Genomic DNA, 19,178 nt, shown 5'->3' on the forward strand with positions numbered 1-19,178 from the left:
ATGTCCAGTCCCCCCTGACTGAGCAGAGTTCCCACGATATTCTGTAATCTGTGTGTGTGTCTCAGAAGACTTTCCCCAAGCTGATCTCACTGGATGTCACTTCTAAGTTTTAGAACCACAACCACTTGATCTTAAGACTTACAAGTACATTTCTTATCAGTGGATTTCTGTCAGAGGCTCTGCTTATCTACAATACGCTCTGCAAAACGGTGGCTGCTGTCTTTACCAGATCATGGGAACCCCTGTCAGGGTGCGGCAATCTGTTTTTCTCTACCCTGAGTTTAGGATTTCCGTCCTTGCCCTCCCCTGTGTCATCTTTGCCACTCTCTGCCATCTCAGAATGCTGTGGTCATGGGCATGATGGTTCTAAAAGGTTTTGGGCAAGAGGAATTGCTTTATGTTTAGAGTTAGAGCTGAAAAGTCATTTCCCATCACACCATACCAATGCTATTCCTGCGTCACCCTAATAAACATTCCCTAGGGAATGCGGCTTGTCACATTTGCAAAAGACACAAAATGAGAAAGGGTAACCATGATGTGGGATGACAGACTCAAGGTTCATAACTCTCTCTAGGTTTGGAAATATGAGTCAGTTAAAGAGATGGATTTTTAAGTGATGAATGAAAACATCTTCTATTTGATTAAATTGATTGTACAAGTAACATGTGGATGATCAAGCTTAGCAAAAGTTTGAGTAATAAAGATATAGGGGTTTTCATTGATCCCAAGCTCAAAGTGAAAGAACAGATATTGAATGGAAACTGAGGTCCCAATAATGTAATGACAGAGTCCTTTGAGGAATGATAACAGTCCCATATCACTCCACACTTTTCAGACCTCATTTGGTGTATTTTATTTCATTTTACTCTCCATATTTTAAGGAAAACATTGTCAATAATGGCTGTCTTGCTTATTACCTAATTTGTCCCTGGGTATAGGTCAAACTACACTGAGGAAGGAGAAGGGGATAACATGTGTCAGTTATCAGTTCTTGCAGCTTCTCCCCATTTCTGAAATCTGTTACATCAACCAGTGCCCCTTCTTGAAGTGATCACAACATCCTTTTCTTATGTTGAAAATCTCTATAACTGATTCACTTTGTTATAAAGCAGAAAATAACACACCATTGTAAAGCAATTATACTCCAATAAAGATGTTAAAAAAAAAAGAAGAAAATCTCTTCTTTTGGGTGTCCGTTCCTTCATACCTGTGTTTTAGTGTCAGGAGAAGAAACTATGCTTTTGCCAAAATCATTGCTCCTTTCAAAGGAGTATGAATTTGTTTTCCATGCAAAGAAAAGTCTTTCATCCTCATGAGTCAGAGTATCACCTATCCTGTCATTCTTCTTTGCATTGGCCCAGTGCCAACAGATTCAGTTATCAGTCACAGTTGTAAATAAGAGTTTGTATTGATGCTGCAAGGATTTCTTTATGATATTTATGATATGAAAGATTCCATGGGAGTTGCTAATCAAGCAGTAAGAAGGATCACCTATACCACCAAATGAGGGTATTTCTAAATGAGGGCAACCAAAATGATGCAGGCAAGGAATCGATATCTAAGAACAGAAGAACCATGGATGTGTGAATTTACCATCTTACTATTTGCTTCTACTTTCTATTTGTTCCTACATTTATTGTTACATTTTTCTTTTTTGATTTATTTTTAATCAAATAAGCAATTTTAGTATTTTATTTGCTCACTGCAGCTTGATAGTTACACATTATTTTATTATTCTTCTAGTGGTTACTCTAGAAATAATAACTGCGTTTAGAGTTGTGAATGTCTAAAATAAATTAGTATGTTTACCATTTCCTGGATAATTAAAAGACTTTAGAATACTTTAACACTATTTACTCCACTTCTGTAATATGTGATATTGTTGTTATATATTTAATATTCAATATATTATTGTTCTTGTTTCATATGTCAAAATTCATTCACATTTATCCATACATTTACCATTTCTGCTGTTCTACATTTGTTCGTGCATCTTGAGATGCCATAGGAAATCATCCCTTCTCCCTGAAGATAATTATTCATTGTCTATTTTAGTTAGTTTTGCTGCTGATAAATTCTTGTCATTTTTATGTGTCTGAAAGTGAATATTTATGTCCTCATTTTTAAAGAATGTTTTCACTGAATATCCACTTCCAGGTTGTATTTGGAAGTTATTATTATTGTTCCATTGTTTTTCAGCTTCTTTTTTAATGTTTAGAGGTAAACTGTCATATGTGATATGTCTATTATACATTAGACCTGTAATACTGTATTCTATACTGCTGATTGAAACATATATTGTGCAATACCTTTACAAACATTGTATAGTACTGCTGAATGTGGCTTAGTGGACTGAGTAACACCCATTTCATCCTGGACAGCTTTGACTGAGTGGTCACTTAATGTCCCAAAGTCATGTGTTCTGTTTCCATTTGGCTCTGACAGCAAGTTAGTAGCTGCCTCTCAAAAAGAAATGGTGTTCCTGGAAAATGGAGCACAACTCTATTCTAAAACCCTTCAGTTCTGTGCTGTGATTATCTAGTGGGGAATTGTCAGAGGCTCCAAATAGAATTCCTACTTTGCCACAGCACTTCAGTTGGATCCTCTCTGTAGCCTGGACCTGCTGTAGAGCCTTCTAGGGCAGGACACTTGCTAACAGATCAGAGCCACACAAGCAGATGTGAGATGTGTGGTCTCCAAAATCTGAAGAGGACCACTCACCCTCTTTTTTAGTAGCATGTTGTGTAAGATTCAGCAACATAGTTTTTCAGTGTCTAACTAACAACTGTCTTACTAAAGCAGGTAGGGCAGTACATCTCCAATTCTCTGGCTGAAAGACCAGTTTATTTTCCTTAATTCATTATGGGCTGATACTTTTATAATCTGCAAAATCCCATACTTGGATGTTGCATCAATGTCGAATTGCTACAAAAGTTTTCCAATGCATATTCTCACATAATGTTTTTATCTTGCCATGAACAGATAACACAGTTTATGGACTAGCACCTGGAATACACACTACGTGCCAGCTTTATTTTAGACACTATGTATTAAGGGAAAAAACTGGGAAAGGTTCATGCTTTCAAGGAGTTTATGTCCTGGTGGAGGATAAAAACAATAAAAAAATAGAGTTAAAATGATTTAATGTCTGGTGATGATGAGTATTATAAAGAAATAGTAGGGCACTATCAGGCCATAAGGAATGATGACTGGGTGCTATTTTAAATAGACTGATCAAGGAAGACTTTTTTTTCTCTTTTTCATTTTCAGATGGCATTGGAGATGAGACTAAATGAAGTAAGAGAACACGACTGTAGAAATGAGTAATCCATGCATATGAAAGCTTTGTAAAGGCTCTGATTTTGGAGCACCTTTAGCACCTGTTAGGATTGGGAAGAAGTTCCATGTGGCTAGAGTACAGGAAGCAAGGTGAAAGTGGTAGGAATTGGTGGTTGGTAATGTAGAGCTGGAAGCAGTGTTAATACTTTGAATTGTTTGAAGGTTTTCAAGTGGGATGTGTAAATAATGGAGAACTATTTATGTTTTAAAAAGATAACAGGCTACAGAGTGACAGATAGTTGAATTTGAGAGCCTAAACCTGGTATATGATTTCTAAAAGCCTTGTATAAAGCAAATTAATTTCAACACATTAGAGTCAGTGAGCAGAGATTACAAATTGATAGACGAATAATCTAGATTTTTACAAAGCTTTCTCTATGGCCACATGTACAGGGAGCAATAAAATTATATGTCTTAAATGTTTCCAGCCATTTCTTCCCTCCAGAAGTATTCAAATTAAGAGGTTGCCATATGGGGCCATCTTCCAGTGACAGGGCAACTTCCTAAGGCAGATAAAGATAAAGCCACTTATCTCATGAACTCCTTGGGGTGTAGAGAGAGGGGCTCACTAATCCTTTCTTACTCCTGCTGCTGCCACTCTAGGCTGGCTGCCTGGCTTCAGCTTCCTGTGGCTACTTCATTTGTTTAAAACTCTTTTTCATTGATTGTTATTGCTTAAAATTTGGGGGAAGGGGGGTTCAACCATGACATCCAGACTTCACTGAAAAATGTAAAGGGCCAAGGAATATATTTATTTATTTATTTATTTATTTATTTAATGAAACTCCAATACTTGGGTAGACTACATCTACAGTAATTGCTTTAAGATGTTGTTAGATTAATTGTATTTAAATCATGCTTATTCCCCCACAGGGCTTCATAACCATTCAGTAAAATAATACTTCACTCGTCTAACAATCAAATGAGCTTTAACTAGGGAGATCTTTTACTACACTATACCAATTTTCTGAGGAATAATTTAGCAGGAAAATTATTTCCTGAACATCAAATATATATATATTTTGTTGCATTTAGTTTTGATCTCATTTTAAATACGAAGGAAAAAGCTGTTTACCTGAAGTTAAACTCAACTACCAATTGACTTTGGAAAAAAAAGATGGACAGCAACCTTCTCTTTGTAAAAGACTAGATTATAACTTCTAACCTCTCTAGGGAGTGTACAGAGTGATCTGGGGGCAAAGTAATATGGTTTGGTGTTCTAGAAGGGTCTTAAAATCTCACTGGTTTCCGTGCTCCAACATGTCCACATCATCTGCCAGAAGAGTATGTGCCCACACCCTGCCAAAGGACAGCAGGTCATGAAATCCTGAGCTCCTGACCAGAGCTGATGGCCTCTGGGATGTCCCCTTGCCCCACATAAGGAAGTGGGAGGGAGGAGGTGGGCACAGGGAATCTTGAGTATGAGAATTGTGGCTTGGAACAAGGAGACTATTATTAGTCTTTGCTAGGTGCCAAACTTGAAGCCAATAGAACCAGGGCACATGTAGCCACATTTAGTCAAAATGAATAGAAAATATAAGAAAATCTTCAAAGGGATGAAAATCTGAAGTAAGTGTACAGAAGAGACGCAGAGGGTCCAGAGACAGAGCCTGGTATAGGTGCCTGTAAGGTCCATTTGTACTTTCTACCTACCCCTACTTCTTCAATACATTCAGTCTTTCATTTAAGATGGTTTTAGTCAGTTTCTGTTTCTTGCAAACAACAAGGTATAATAAAAAAAAGGTAGATTTTAGACCAAACTAATATGGACTAGTGTACATCAGTTAATTTTTCTGAGCTTCCAAAAAAGAGATTTTAATATTTTCCCTATGTACCTCACAGGGTTGTCATAGAATCAGGTCGGGAAGTACCTGTCAATGTGCTTTGTAGACTAAATACTTTTGAAACCTAAGTCATTGACAACTTTATCATCAATTCAAAAGAGGGAGCATAAGACAGACTTGCCAGACCTAGGCAGACATTGTGCTGAGATAGCTCCCAATTTCATTATCAGAATGACCCAAGTTTATTGCTGCCCCTCACAATGAGTCAGGCTCTGTGTTATTACTTTATATTTACCATCTCATTTAACAGCTAATGTATGAAAATAACTCAATGTTGAGAGTTTAAAAATCACTCATAAATCAATTTATAGATGTTACAGTTAAAAGCTTGCTTTAAGTGGTGAGGCAAGAGAATGCAACAATATCAACAGTGATGGGATGGCATTAAAAATGTAAATGAAAGGCTTTATGCAATAAATGAGAGTGGCAATTTGAAAGGGTTCAGGGAGATGCTGTTTAGCATTATCCCAAAGACTGTCTGCATTTTAAGAAAAGAACTTCTCTATAAAATTTTTCACCAAAATCTCGTAACTGAACATATGCGCACAATAAAATAATTAAAAAAAATAATTGGAGGATTCTTGTTTAGTACAAATATTGTGACGGTGATATAAACTTTCATGGATACCAAAGAAATTTTTTTCTCAATACAATATATCACAATTACTGGAGTAGGATGTAATTCATTAAATAATCAAATAAAATTCCTCTTTTCCAATTTAATAAGTAAAAAGAGTAAAAGCATATAATTCATTTGTAGTGGTTGTTCCTAAAACAATGTAATGGAGAAAGAGGGGAAACAATACTGATAAAGATCTTTCCATATTAGAATAAAATATTTTTCTCTATAGAACCAACTGTATTAAGACTCATCTGCTATCAATAACATAGACTATCTTGTTCATTATCTTAATTGAGAGATGCCAGAAAAAAAGATTATAGAAAACAACAGTGGGAGGGACCCTTTAATTACTTGCTAGCTCAGTTTCCAATTGCATTTAGTCTGCCACAATTACCTAATATGGACTGGGAGGGAAGGAAACTAATTTAGGAATTTGCTCCAATTCTTTCTGCTGATTTTCTGCTACAAACATAGAAAACAAAAGACATGTGTTAACTTGTGGAAATATTCTTTATTGTACTTTATTTGTAGGTGTAGAATCATTTGATTTGTATTTTTGGTAAATGAATGGCCAAACAAGCATCTCTCCTGTCTGTTGAACAAAACAATAGAAAATGTTGAGATTAAAGTATAATTCTAAAAAGTACTGTTACTTATTGAAAACTATAATACCATATGTAATTTCAATTTCTTTAAAAGTATTTAAATATTTTTAAAAATTATTAAAATTTTTTTTTAAATATTGGACTCTAAGCCCCACAAGGAGCAGTGTAAAATCTTCTAAGCAATTTGACAACATTGATTATTTTTTTCCCATAATTATGAGCAAGTATTTTCTGAATCCAAATCAGCATCTTCAACCTTGCCACCTAGAATAAGCAGCCAGATCATAGAACTGTTTTGCTTCTTCAGTGCCTCCTGTTGGTTAGAAATTGGAAACTATGAGAGGTGAGAATAGAAGCAGTGCTGCTTGGGGAAAGGGAGACTGTAGTGTCAAAGGAACATCTGTTTATCTTGATAAATTCTCCGTGTGAAACTCAGAAATTGTTCAAGCATTCTGATTGTGTGGTTGTGTGGTAGTGTTTGGCTAATCGATTTGGAATTAACTAATCTCCCTTTAGTTCTCTGAATTTCCACTCCTTTGTCATTTAGGAACATTCCTTGTTGATTATAGAGCATGAAAATCATGTCTTTTCCATTTTTTTAAATTGTTATTCGACAAGTGTGGATAAGGAAAGGCAAATTTCAGGAATGCAAATGCTTGAACATATGCACAGTTTCAGATGGCATTGCCAAGTTGTGGGGGCCAATGCTGGTGCCAGCAGCCTAGTGAACACAGGAATGGTTTTGTGCCCTCTCTGATGGATAACAGATTTGTTAGAGATGATTATATGAATGTCATATTTTCACATGGCACATAAATAAAATAAAATTGTCATAGGATTGCATAAACTGATGATCCTTCAGTGGGATCTTAAGGTCATTCCTTCATGAATACAGAAATCTCCCACATCTGAATATCAACTTGCAAATGCATTATGTAACATAATGCTGTATGTTTATACTTTATGCATTTTAATGAAATATTAAACAGGCTTATTTTGAGTTCATAATATAAATCGCAGTAGAGGTCATGACAGTAAAATGAATGCAATCGTTTCCTTAGAACAATTTTTTTAAAGCCCTACCCTTCTATAACCTAGGAATGATCAAAATAACACAATTATAAAAATTTCTATCGTCACGTCTTTCCTCCCCAATGCTTTCTCCCCTTTAGTATCAAGGAATACATTTCTCTAAATATCTGAACGCCCCTCTAACCTACCTCTTCACCCATAAGGTCTTAAGGTCAGAGGCAAATTGACTACCAAAGATCCTGCTAAAGTGGAAAGCTGTCCTACTCAAAAAAATCATCTATTTCCCTCGATTTCTTCATATTAAAGAGTTCTGCTGCACAGTAGGCATAAAATTAATAGGCAGTTTATATAACATTTGTAATAAGTCGCCAGATAAAAAAGCTTTCTCAGTTGTGTGATTCCGAGATTGAAGAAATAAAACTATAAACTTTACTCTTTACTTTCATTGCTGCCAGCGTGTTGTCTAAAACATCTGCTCGGGTAATATGTCATATCCAGTAGCCTGTGCAGGTTAGGCCAGTACATAATAGAAGTAAATGTATTTTTAAATGCCAGGTTTTAAAAGAAAACAGGCCCACTTGGTATCTCATTATAAGTAAAATGACTTTTCATGTCATCCCATCAGTAGTCATGCAACTTTGGGGAGAGTTTCAAAGGTCAACATCCATAACTCTTTATTCTGTACTCATTCACTATTTTCTCATGAGAGAAGTGCAGGAGGACTATTTTCTAAGTGGACTTTCATTTCATCTAACAAGTGAAAAAAAAATTGTTGCCTGAGTTGCTGTATATGCCAACCATACCTTCAATTTGATACATACTATTACCAGAGGAACAATACATCACAAGGGAAAAACAAGTTAAAGCTCTTGTTTCTTCCTTACATCCAAAATGCATGATTGCAGAAAACATGCTTGAAATAATCCAAGATACCTAGAGATAATCCCTCAAGGTAAATAAGAAAGACATATACTTCCTTTAGAACTGTAAGGTATTGACTTCAGGGAAACATGTTTCTCATTCTTTCAGTCAGTATGTCATCCTCCAATTAATTCCAATAAAAATAGTTAATAGAATTAGCAATGCAAAGGCGTTACATACAACAGAAAACAAAGATGCCAGCCTGTCTGCAGGCTGTTCATTCCTTCCTTCATTCCACAGCAACAAGGTTTTCTGAAACTCTTCTCTGGGCAAGGCAGGTTCTAGGCCCTGGAGATGCAAGAATGACCGAGGTTGTCAAAGTCCTTGCCTTTATCCAAAAGATGGAGATAAGTAAGCAAAACAATATTTAAAGAACAGTAGCTTTAGGTAGAAAAAGTAAAAAGTATGAAAAGCATGTGAGGAAAAGTTAGTTCCTTTTATTGAGTAATCTCAACTCATGATTTTATTGGTAAAATCAGAAAGAAAGAGAGAGAGAGAAAAGGAGAAGGTCACATGATAAAAGTCAATTGTGCTGGTGGAACTGGGACCACCCACATGGAGGAGTGAGCATCATGGTAACATACTTGCAGGTTGGGGTCACAGTGTACCTGGAGAGTTAAAAGCATTCTTCCAGACCATTAACAAAACAAAATATATTCTTTTCACTCCTCACCACTCACTCCCTACCCGCAAACTAACTGCCCATCCCATTGCAAAATAACTGTTACAAAACCCTGGTAATTTGTGCCAACTAAATTATCTAATTTCCACTTTTGGGTACCTCTCCCTTCCATTAAGAGTCCTATGCTCTCGCTGTTTTCCCTCAAGTACCTTGCTGAATCAATAGCTGTGTAATCCAATAATATGGTTCGAGACAAAAGTATAAATGGCAGAGAGTGGTTTTTATTATGTTAGCTCTATCAAGGGCTTCCAATAACTCAGCATAAACAAAGGTGGAAAATGTTGACTTTCCAGAAATTATGGCAGACACAATGGGAGAGTTATCTTTGGAAAATGGGACTTTTAAGATTTGCTCAGAGCAGAGCAACCAGAGCTGTCACCCTTCTTTGCAAGTCATGCTGACACTACACCATCGCCTGCTGATCAAATTATGTGGAGGACAACCAGACATTGTGTACCTACTGATATAATGTAGCACGAATGCCACAGCTTCACCTGTGAGTATTCTTGCCAAAAATGTTTAACCTGAATTTAATCGAGCCTTTAGAACTGACTCTCAGAATGGAAAATACAGAGAAAAGAGGAACAAGTTAAACAAAACCATGAGAAAACTATCAGACAAATCGAAAGGTGGAACATTCTTAGAGATAATTGATCTGATCCTTCAAAGAATCAATGGATGATTTATGCATAAAAGAAACTTTAAGAAACCAATTAATTACTTTAACACTATCCTTGAATGATTCTGTTCTTTTTAAAGAAATGACTATCAAATGTATTTTAATAACAATTGTTGAAATTTGAATATGGGCTAAGTATTAGATGATATTTTTAGATTACTGTTAATATTATTAGCTGTGATAATCGTATTGTTTTTATGTAGGATAATGTCAATTTTTTTGGAGGTGCTGAAGCATTTAGGGAGAAGTGTCATGATGAAATGGTTCAGCAAGTATAGAAAAGGTTAACAATTCTTTTTAAAAAGTTTTTGTATGATTAAAGACTTACAACTAAAAATGGGTTTATTATTTGTTTTTCATAAACAGTTCTTTCTATATAGCCAACTTAATTTTTCAATCTCATGGAATTTTAGTACAATAACTTTGTTATCCAGAATTCTGGCTAGAGTCATTCTAGAAATCTGTATTTTCCAGATAACCAAGTTAACCCCTTATGTTACAAATGTAAAATGTTCTTCTGAAATTACTGTGAAATAATCAGCTCTGATAAGTAGAATTTACATAATATAATAGAATTTTTTCTTATTGAACCTAGGTCATTCTTATAAGCAATTGACATTGTGACACTGATGACAGGACAATTATGATTGAGTGAAGTTGATACCGATATATACCCTGGTACATATTTTCCTGAAACTCTCCGGTGTCAACTTAACCTGAGTCTTTTTTCTTTTTCTTTCACTTCTTCGGTAGTATTTGTTGAGCATGTACTTTGTGCCAATTATAGGTCTGGGTTCCAAGAATGAATGTTCAAGGGGCTAGATAAACGTGCAGGAGCAGGAAAAGTGTATTTGGGGACAGACACACGGAGCCTGAATCTCTTAGGACTGGTGCAGAATCTCATTTGGGAACCAGGAGAAACAGGTCCATGAGAAGAAGGAAATGTAAGGAAAGCTCAACCTCCCTGCAGAGGGATTCACAAACAAAGTAATTCTTTAGCTAAATCTTAAAAGATGGAAAAGAATTTGGCAGCTAGACAAGGAATGTGGAGTGTCAGATATTTTGAACATGTGTTACTATGAAGCTAGTGGTGTTTTCAACGGGGAGTGAAAAGAGATAGAAAGGTTGTCAGATCAGTTTTAATGAAAAAGATGAGTTCAGTGATGCCTAGATCAATATGATCATATGATAAACTCTCTTACTATTGTATCATTGACAAGACAGCAATAAAGTCAGATATCATTTCTGTCTTCTTTTTTACCAGTCTTGTAAGAAAATGGGAAAGAAAGTTTAAGATAGGATCCAAGACTCCCTGGCTTCAAATCCCGGCTCCACTGCTTACCAATTGAATAAGGTTGGGCAACTTGAGCTCTATGTGCTTGAGTTTCCTAAAAACTACCTCATAGGGTTAAGAGGTTGAAATGAGTTAACACACATGAACAGCTCAGAACAGTGTCTGGGACAGTGTGTGCACTCAGTAAATATTAGTAATTCTTAAATTATTAAATGTTCAAGGGTGAGATGTCTTCAATTATTATTGCATGGCTTGATCAAATACATCATCTTATGACTGATTGTTAAATATTCTTTCTTTAATTTAAAAGTTATCCCTCCCATTTTGAAATATTCTTAATAGCTGCTCTAAAATAGCAATGGTATGTAGAATAGTATAATAGCAATAGTATTACTATTATGTCAAAGAAAATTTAAACAGACTGGCCAACGAAGCAAATGCTAAATAAAGAAAAGCAAAGTCTTCAACGTTTCATTGCTGCTCCCATTGTGATTGCTATGGAAGCTCTGAAGCTTTCAGATTTAGAAGGCAAAATGTCCTTGGCTACCATCCCCAGCGTGTAGTTCTGGCTACCGCTAAACATGCCAGAAACGCCTGGAGAGTCCACCCCCAGACATGAACTACATGAACTGCATTTAGTGGTCCAACAACATATGACCAATTGCTAGGATATCTATACACAGTCCTATTTGATCCTCCTGACTAAATTGTTACTCCTACTTTTTTCTCTATAGTATTCTAAATGTATCATAAAATTTTTTAAAAGATTGAGGAAAATTGCAGGAGGTAAATTTAACATCAGTAGAAAGGGTTTTGTGGGTTCTGCAGCTCTTCAGAACTAAGCCTGGGAATTCCCTGGTGGTCCAGTGGTTAGGACTCAGCACTTTTACTGTTGTGGCCTGGGTTCAATCCCCGGTCGGGGAACTAAGATCCTGCAAGCCACACGGCGCGGCCAAAAAAATAAAATAAATAAATTTTTCTTAAAAGAACTAAGTGCTCTCTGGAGGAGAGCACATAAAGTGAGAACTGCAAAGCTCATCTCACTATGTCCACCCATACGATGTCGGGGGACATTAAAAAACCCTGTCTGTTCTTGAGGGTTATTAGCAATTACTCTGATCCACTTGTATCTTTCCCAGGTTCTTTATTTTCTCCTTCTCTGTTCCATGCCAGATCTTTCTGAAAGGGCTCTTAGATGCAGGAAAAACAATAAAAAGAAAAGGCAACATGGAAACCCGTGGAATCTGACCATGTCTCTCTTATTTTTGCTCTCCTCTGTCTCATCTTTAATTTTTATCCATTCTAGCCTGTTTGGAAAGGTGCATTGGATTCAAAATCTATGAGCAAAAATGAACGTACTATAAATAATCTTTTCTTTTCCTCTAAAAAGAATTTCAGTATCTTAGGCCACAAGTGGGACATGGTCAGTTCTACGATGTAATCAACTTTAAGAAATAGTGTAATATAATTTGCAGTGCCCTTCAGAGCATTAATACAAGCGGCATGAAACAATGATTTAATATTATAGAGCACTTCATTTCATCAACAAAAGTACCCATGCAGCCAGCAATGCTAACAAACGTGCACACTCAATTCAAATCTCACCAACCTGACATGCTTTTCATTATTATAATGTCAACTTCTCAAGAGCAGAATGGATGAAATGAGAGTTACCTAAGATTCATGAATGTTGGAGGGTGACCATCTTTCCTTTCATTCTGCCAGTGTGAAAGTCATTAATGACCCCTACCACCCTCTACAGCTTTTGCCTTTGTTCTGATTTGTTTCTCCAGCAGATGCAAAGAACTGCTGCTTCTTTTCCTCACACTGTCTTTTTCACCTTGGAGAAGAACTTCTATTAGCTTTCTGATCCAAAGCCTAGGAATATAAGCCTTCACTTCCAAAATGTACTAAATGCCTCAAAATATGTGTTCTAACCTAATTCTCTTTTTCATGATTTTTTCTTCTTTTTAACATGCTAAGGGTCTCAAACCAAAACATGCACCCAATATTGTACTTTATATTAGTAATATTTTCCACATTCACAATATTCTCGATCCAGAAACTCAGGAGAAAGTCATCTTTATTATAAGATGTGCTTGTATTCTACAGTGATGAGAGAGGATTTTGCTGTCCATTTCAGAGTAGCTGGTATAACATTATGTTAGGTTTCCTGGGACATTAATTATGAAATATCTTACCCCATTATCAGCATGTATGTCAATTATATGTTCTAGATTAGAGGTTGTATGTATAGTCACTGAGTTCAAACAAAGTCCTGTAGCATCTTAATTATTTTTATGCCCCAGTGGGTACATGATATCCATCCACATCCATCTTCCAGTGTTATATATTCATTACTGCCTGGGAAGGAAGAATGAAAATTGCTACTGGTTGCGGGGTGGGGGGGGGGGTGGCTGAGAAAATATATATATACAAGGTTATGATGGTTTTATATTTTTGGTGGTGAGGGAATTTGTTGTTTAGCATATCAGCAAAACTAGAGATATGTAATAAATAATTATAATATATAATTGTGTGTATATGTGTGCAAAATGTCAGTGCCCAAACTTGCTTGGCCTTGGGAATAAAACAGATGAAGCAAACAAGCTAAGGTTGATCCTTACAGGGCTAGAGACCGACAGGAACAAAAGGCAGCAAGTCCACGAAGGTGGGGTGAACGCCAGCCCAAGCAGAGCTCGTGCCACTATACTAGTACGTGGGAAGGATGTGGCTAAAGAAAATGTGGTGGTAGTTTTTAGACTCAGGTGGGTCACAAACCAGTGGAGCCTGTCCAAGTGATTGAACATCACATAGAAGCAAGGGTCATCTGTGTCTGGTTTATTTCACTTAGCTTGATGTCCTCCAGCTTCATCCATGGTGCCATGACTGGCAGGATTTCTTTCTTTTTTAAGGCTGAATAACATTACATTGTAGGTTTACACCACATTTTCTTTATCCAATCATTCGTTGATAGAAATTTAGGTTGATTAAAAATACTATGTGATACTACTTAAAAGATAAATCAAAAATAGTAGGGCTTCCCTGGTGGCGCAGTGGTTGAGAGTCCGCCTGCCGATGCAGGGGACACGGGTTCGTGCCCCGGTCCAGGAGGAACCCACATGCCGCGGAGCGGCTGGGCCCGTGAGCCATGGCCGCTGAGCCTGCGTGTCCGAAGCCTGTGCTCCGCAACGGAAGAGGCCACCACAGTGAGAGGCCCGTGTACAGCAAAAAAAAAAAAAAAAAAAAAATAGTAAAACTCATAGAAGCAGAGAGTGGAGTGGAGGTTTTCAGGGTCTTGGGGGAGGATGAAATGGGGAGGCATTAGTCAAAGGGTAAAAAGTTTCACTAACTCAAGATGAATAAATCCTACAGAGCAGCACGCTGCCTATGGTTAACTCTATGATATACTTAAAATTTTGCTAAGAGGGCAGATCTTATGTTAAATGTTCTCATCACAAATAATAATAATAAAAAAAGATTGACGGAGGAAACTTTTGGAGGTGGTGGATAGATTTACGGCATACATTGTGGTAACGGTTTCATGGATAAGGTACTTCTCTGCAAACTTATCAAGTAGTATGCATTAATTATGTACAGTTTTTTGTAGGTAAAGAAGTTTAAAATATAAATAAATAAATAGATAAATAAATGAAGTAGACTTCAAATCCCTGAGGCATTAGGCAGGAGCATCTGGACCCAATCCAAGAGAGCTGGGATTCAACACCGTGTCCTGACCCTCGTTGGAAGACAAGTTCAGAGCCAGGCATCTGGACAGTCAAGCAGACTGAGCACACACGGGGTCACTGACCACACTGACAACGGACTTGAGGGCACCAGACGGTTTCCAGAAGGCACCCCTATGGGGGAAGACGCCCTGTAGGTTGCCAGAACCAACTCTTGATGCTTTGGGGCCCAGGATGAGTCTGGGAGAGCAGACCCTAATCCCCTGGCACCAGGCAGCCAACCTGGGCTCTGGGCACTCTCAGAGGAGAAAAAGCAGAAGCAAAGCAATGCAAGTAAAACCATATGATGTCAGGAATTGTGGTGGATATTTAGAAGAAGCACACCCAGACGAATTCCTTCCTTTCAAATTCCACATGATGAGAAGCATGAATTTACTTAAACTTCAGCAGCGTAAGTCAGGAGAACACACCATTCCTCCAATGGTAAGTGGATGTGACATAACTGGCATTCAAGGCTTTTACTGCCTAGGGTTCTGGGCACTTTTCATTTAAGGTGGAAATATTAGATGAAGAAAAGAGTGAAGGAAATACTTGAGGAGTATCCTACCCATTCTCAAGATAATGAAAGGAAAAGCCAGGGAGGTTCTCATGTTGCCATGTCAACAATGGAGTCAAAAATTTGAGACTATGCTCTAAGAACCATGTATGATGTTTTAGTATTTCCAACTTCCTCATCTTTGTGATTTTTATTTTCCTTGGTCTGTTCTCCTCAGAGATTCAAAGTTAAATGTCCATACAAATAATTGTTCCTAGGGCAAGCAGGAAATTGGACCTTTTTCTAAGGTAAATATTCTGGGATGCAAAAGCCCCAAGGGAAAGTGGGTAATAGCGGGTTTAACTAATAAGTAAACAAGCAAACATTTGTTCACTTCTTGGAGCATTTGCTGTGTATCAGGCACTATTCGAAGAATTGTATGGATACAGATACAAATGTAGATATGGATATAGATGTAGATGTGGCTGTAGACTTGGGGATGGAGATAGAGACAGACAGATCCAGATATACAAATTCAAAGAGGAAGGGAAAGCAAGCGGAGCATCCGCTGCCTGCCCCAAGGAGGAGAAGGCGGCCAGGGAACCTGGGACAGAAAAGTAGCCCAAGGCTAAACTGTGAGAGTTTCCTACCTTTTCTAATTAGAACTCTTCCACTTCTCTGATGCTCAGGACAAAGCCTGGATTTGGGACCAACTAAGGTCAATGTCTATACCCCAGATCTGAAATCAGCATGATTTCTAAAGCTTCAAGAGCTTTTGGCCTTTCTGATCCCACTTGGAGAGGTTGAGTAACACCCAAATGTTCTACCGTCTTACCTTTGAGTGAGGGAGACGCAGAGACAGGGACTCCTGGACCAAGTACGTGGAGCTGTGTCTCTCACACCGTGGAACATGGACCGAACACGTTGGCATCCCCTTCAGCCTTTTCATTTTATTTTTCGTTTTTTAGACTTCAAGTGTCTGGAGTTGAGTCATGGTAAATTGTCATCATTGGCCCAAAGAAGGTTCTTAATTCATTGCATTGCACTAATTTTGCTTTATTTTATTTTATACTTTCTCTGTTTTCCCTTTTGCCTACTAACTCAGTCCCCTCCCACCACAGGCACCCAGCCCTAGTATATTTAATTCATGTCTTTTCCATCCACCTTCTTTACGTGTACTTAGGTATAGGTACCTCACACATACGTGGCATATGCAACATTAATTCTATAATGAAGTTTGCATATTATTGGAGATTTTTGTTTTTTAACTAATTTAAATAGCATTGTACTATAAACCTTGTTCTTCCCCAAGTTTATTTGACTTAACATTGTATTTTGATAACTTCCGTGTTGCAAAGTGTAACCTTGGTTCACACTTCTGAATTCTGAAGAGCGTTCTATCCCATTCACACTTTACCTCTCTCTTCCCGACTGGCAGACACTCGGGTTACCACCGGCTTGCTGGTGCTACAGTAATTGGAAATAAAACAGAAGCAATTTATTAAGTTGATACAATTTTCTTCTGGAAAAAGAGGAGGTATTAAACAAACCAACATTTTATGAATTGTAGGGGTATTCTTGAAAGTGATCAGAAGGCTGTAACAATCTCTGGAAGGCTGTAACAATCTCTGGAAAATTATCTCAGTTGCCACTGATTGCAGTTTACAAAGTGAGCTCTTCAGAAATTTGTTCTGCAAAGAGCAGAGTTGAAAAAGTGAACTATATTTCTTTATCGTAGGATTTCTCTGGGCGTTTAATATCTAAAGGAGCATATGGCTCTCTCCAAAGACATAAAGTAATGATATCAAATATTGCCTTAACCAGAATATCTGTGAACTTGTCAACTTGTCAAACTAGTGTTCCACAGAATATATTTCAGGAACCACTATCATATTGTTGTTATATCTTTTTAAAGACACAGTGATAATATTAGAACTGAATGAGATTTTCACCCAAAAAATTAAGCTTTGAAGAGAAACGATGTCCTTTTAAAGAGGAAAACATTTTGATTGTAGTTTGATGTTATTTGGTTTTTATCCAATATTACACATTTTATGGTCTTGTGGTTTCTATTTTTCCAACAGACTAAATCACAAATCTCTGCACAAAACCATGTTTAGGAGAATGTGCGACTGACTAGTTATTAACAGTGCTTATGCTTCGCTACTCTTTTTGCCTGATCAAGTCCACCAACACAGGAGAACCAAATCTACTGCAAATGGTAAACCAAGGAGGTAGGCTTGGAACTTGGTTGTGAGAACAAGAACCCTCTACGTGCCTGTCTGCAAGGCCCAGGGTGCCCCCATTCCCCAGACCAGCTCTGAAGATGTTGGCCACACAAGTTCTATGAACTAGCACCTGCAGGGTGAGCACTTGTGTTTAACTGAGTTCAGGGTCAGCCAACTGGATTCAGTGTGTTCAGTCTGAAAACACAAGCCATTGTTAAAAGGCAATGCATTGTTAATAAACGGGAGGACAATTGCCTGGGAACCTTCGGAAACTAGGTTTTCAGGTTTGGCTTCTCATCTAAACAAAACTTTGGAAACTGAACTTTAGGAGGGAAACTGGGAGCCATTATTTACTATATTGCGTTCAGACCTGAAATGTGCCATTTAACGAGCGAAGGATCGTGGCATGCATTTGGGGAAAGCAAGAGATGATTCCAAATAAAAGGCTATACATTAATTTATTTCATCTTTATCATTTAAGTTCGTGAACTGCTAAAGCTATGCTTTATTTATCGCAACTCATCCATATATAATTCTCTGCGGTTTATAAAACAGCATCTAACATTTCCACCCCAAATTTATAAATTGCATTGATTTATTTCTGTCTCTTAAGCCTAAAACCATTTATTACAACAACAAAACATCCTCGTATTCTGGTGATCCAAGAACAAAGTCGACCCACTTACTGTGTGGTGAGCATTGACAGATGGCCAAATGGGGTGATAGCTTTGATTTTAATGTGTCTTAAGAGAGGAAATGAAGCAAAGGCAATCTTCATCTCATGTGAAAAGTTGGATTTTTGTGTGCCTTGTCGGCAACATTGAGGTGCAATTCTCACAGTACTTCATTGATTTTCCACTCAACCATGACCATTCAGATGGCAAAAAGCAGGGTCAAAGAATTTTTAAAGCTGCTTTTTTTTTTTTTTTTCCTGTTTGTCTATAAAAGTACAAACAGAATCAACTCTACTTACTTCGGTGGTTTGCCAGTATCAAGTCTTTAGACGTTTCACAGATTATGAAGCTTTAATTTTACATGAAATGAAGTGGTTTTATAGAGAGAATCATTAACATCACAAAGACGGGGAGAATAAAAATTCTTCACACCTCCCCACCTGTGATTTTAGCATATATCATGGATGACAAAGCACTTTGCGTTACTTGCTTTAAGCTCTGAAAGGAGACAGACTTCAACAGCAGGACATGAAACAATGCTTTTAATAGAGCTATGAAGTCTGGCTGCTGTAGGATGGCAACTGGGCCTCAGCTTAACTTTAAATACAAAGTACCCTTTCCACACGAAGATTAACTTCTTCATCCTCTCCCGGAGGATGAAAGATGGAGAAAGCATTTGGAGAGGGAGGAGGTGACAGCTAAGCTCTACAGGGACTTTAGCCACTAGATAACATTTAAACAAGTGGAAATACCAACCCCGTGTGTTTCAAATTTGTACTTCTGTCATACAAATATTAATCACAATCAGTACAAGCCGTGAGACCACTGGTCTGGTATATTATAGTGCAGTCCTTGAATATACACAGATATAAATTTCTCAGGTCTGTAATTTAGTTGGTGTATCTGTGTTTACTTTTCACTTTTCAATATAATAAAATAAAACAAGAATAGGTTTTGGAGTTGAGTCAGAAAGCCCTGAATTTTCACCTGCTTTGTCAAATTAGGAAGCAGGCGTAGCTCTTTCAGCCTGTCTCCAT

This window comes from Grampus griseus (assembly GCF_964374135.1).
Source record: "Grampus griseus genome assembly, chromosome: 17".
Classification (NCBI taxonomy): Eukaryota; Metazoa; Chordata; class Mammalia; order Artiodactyla; family Delphinidae; genus Grampus; species Grampus griseus.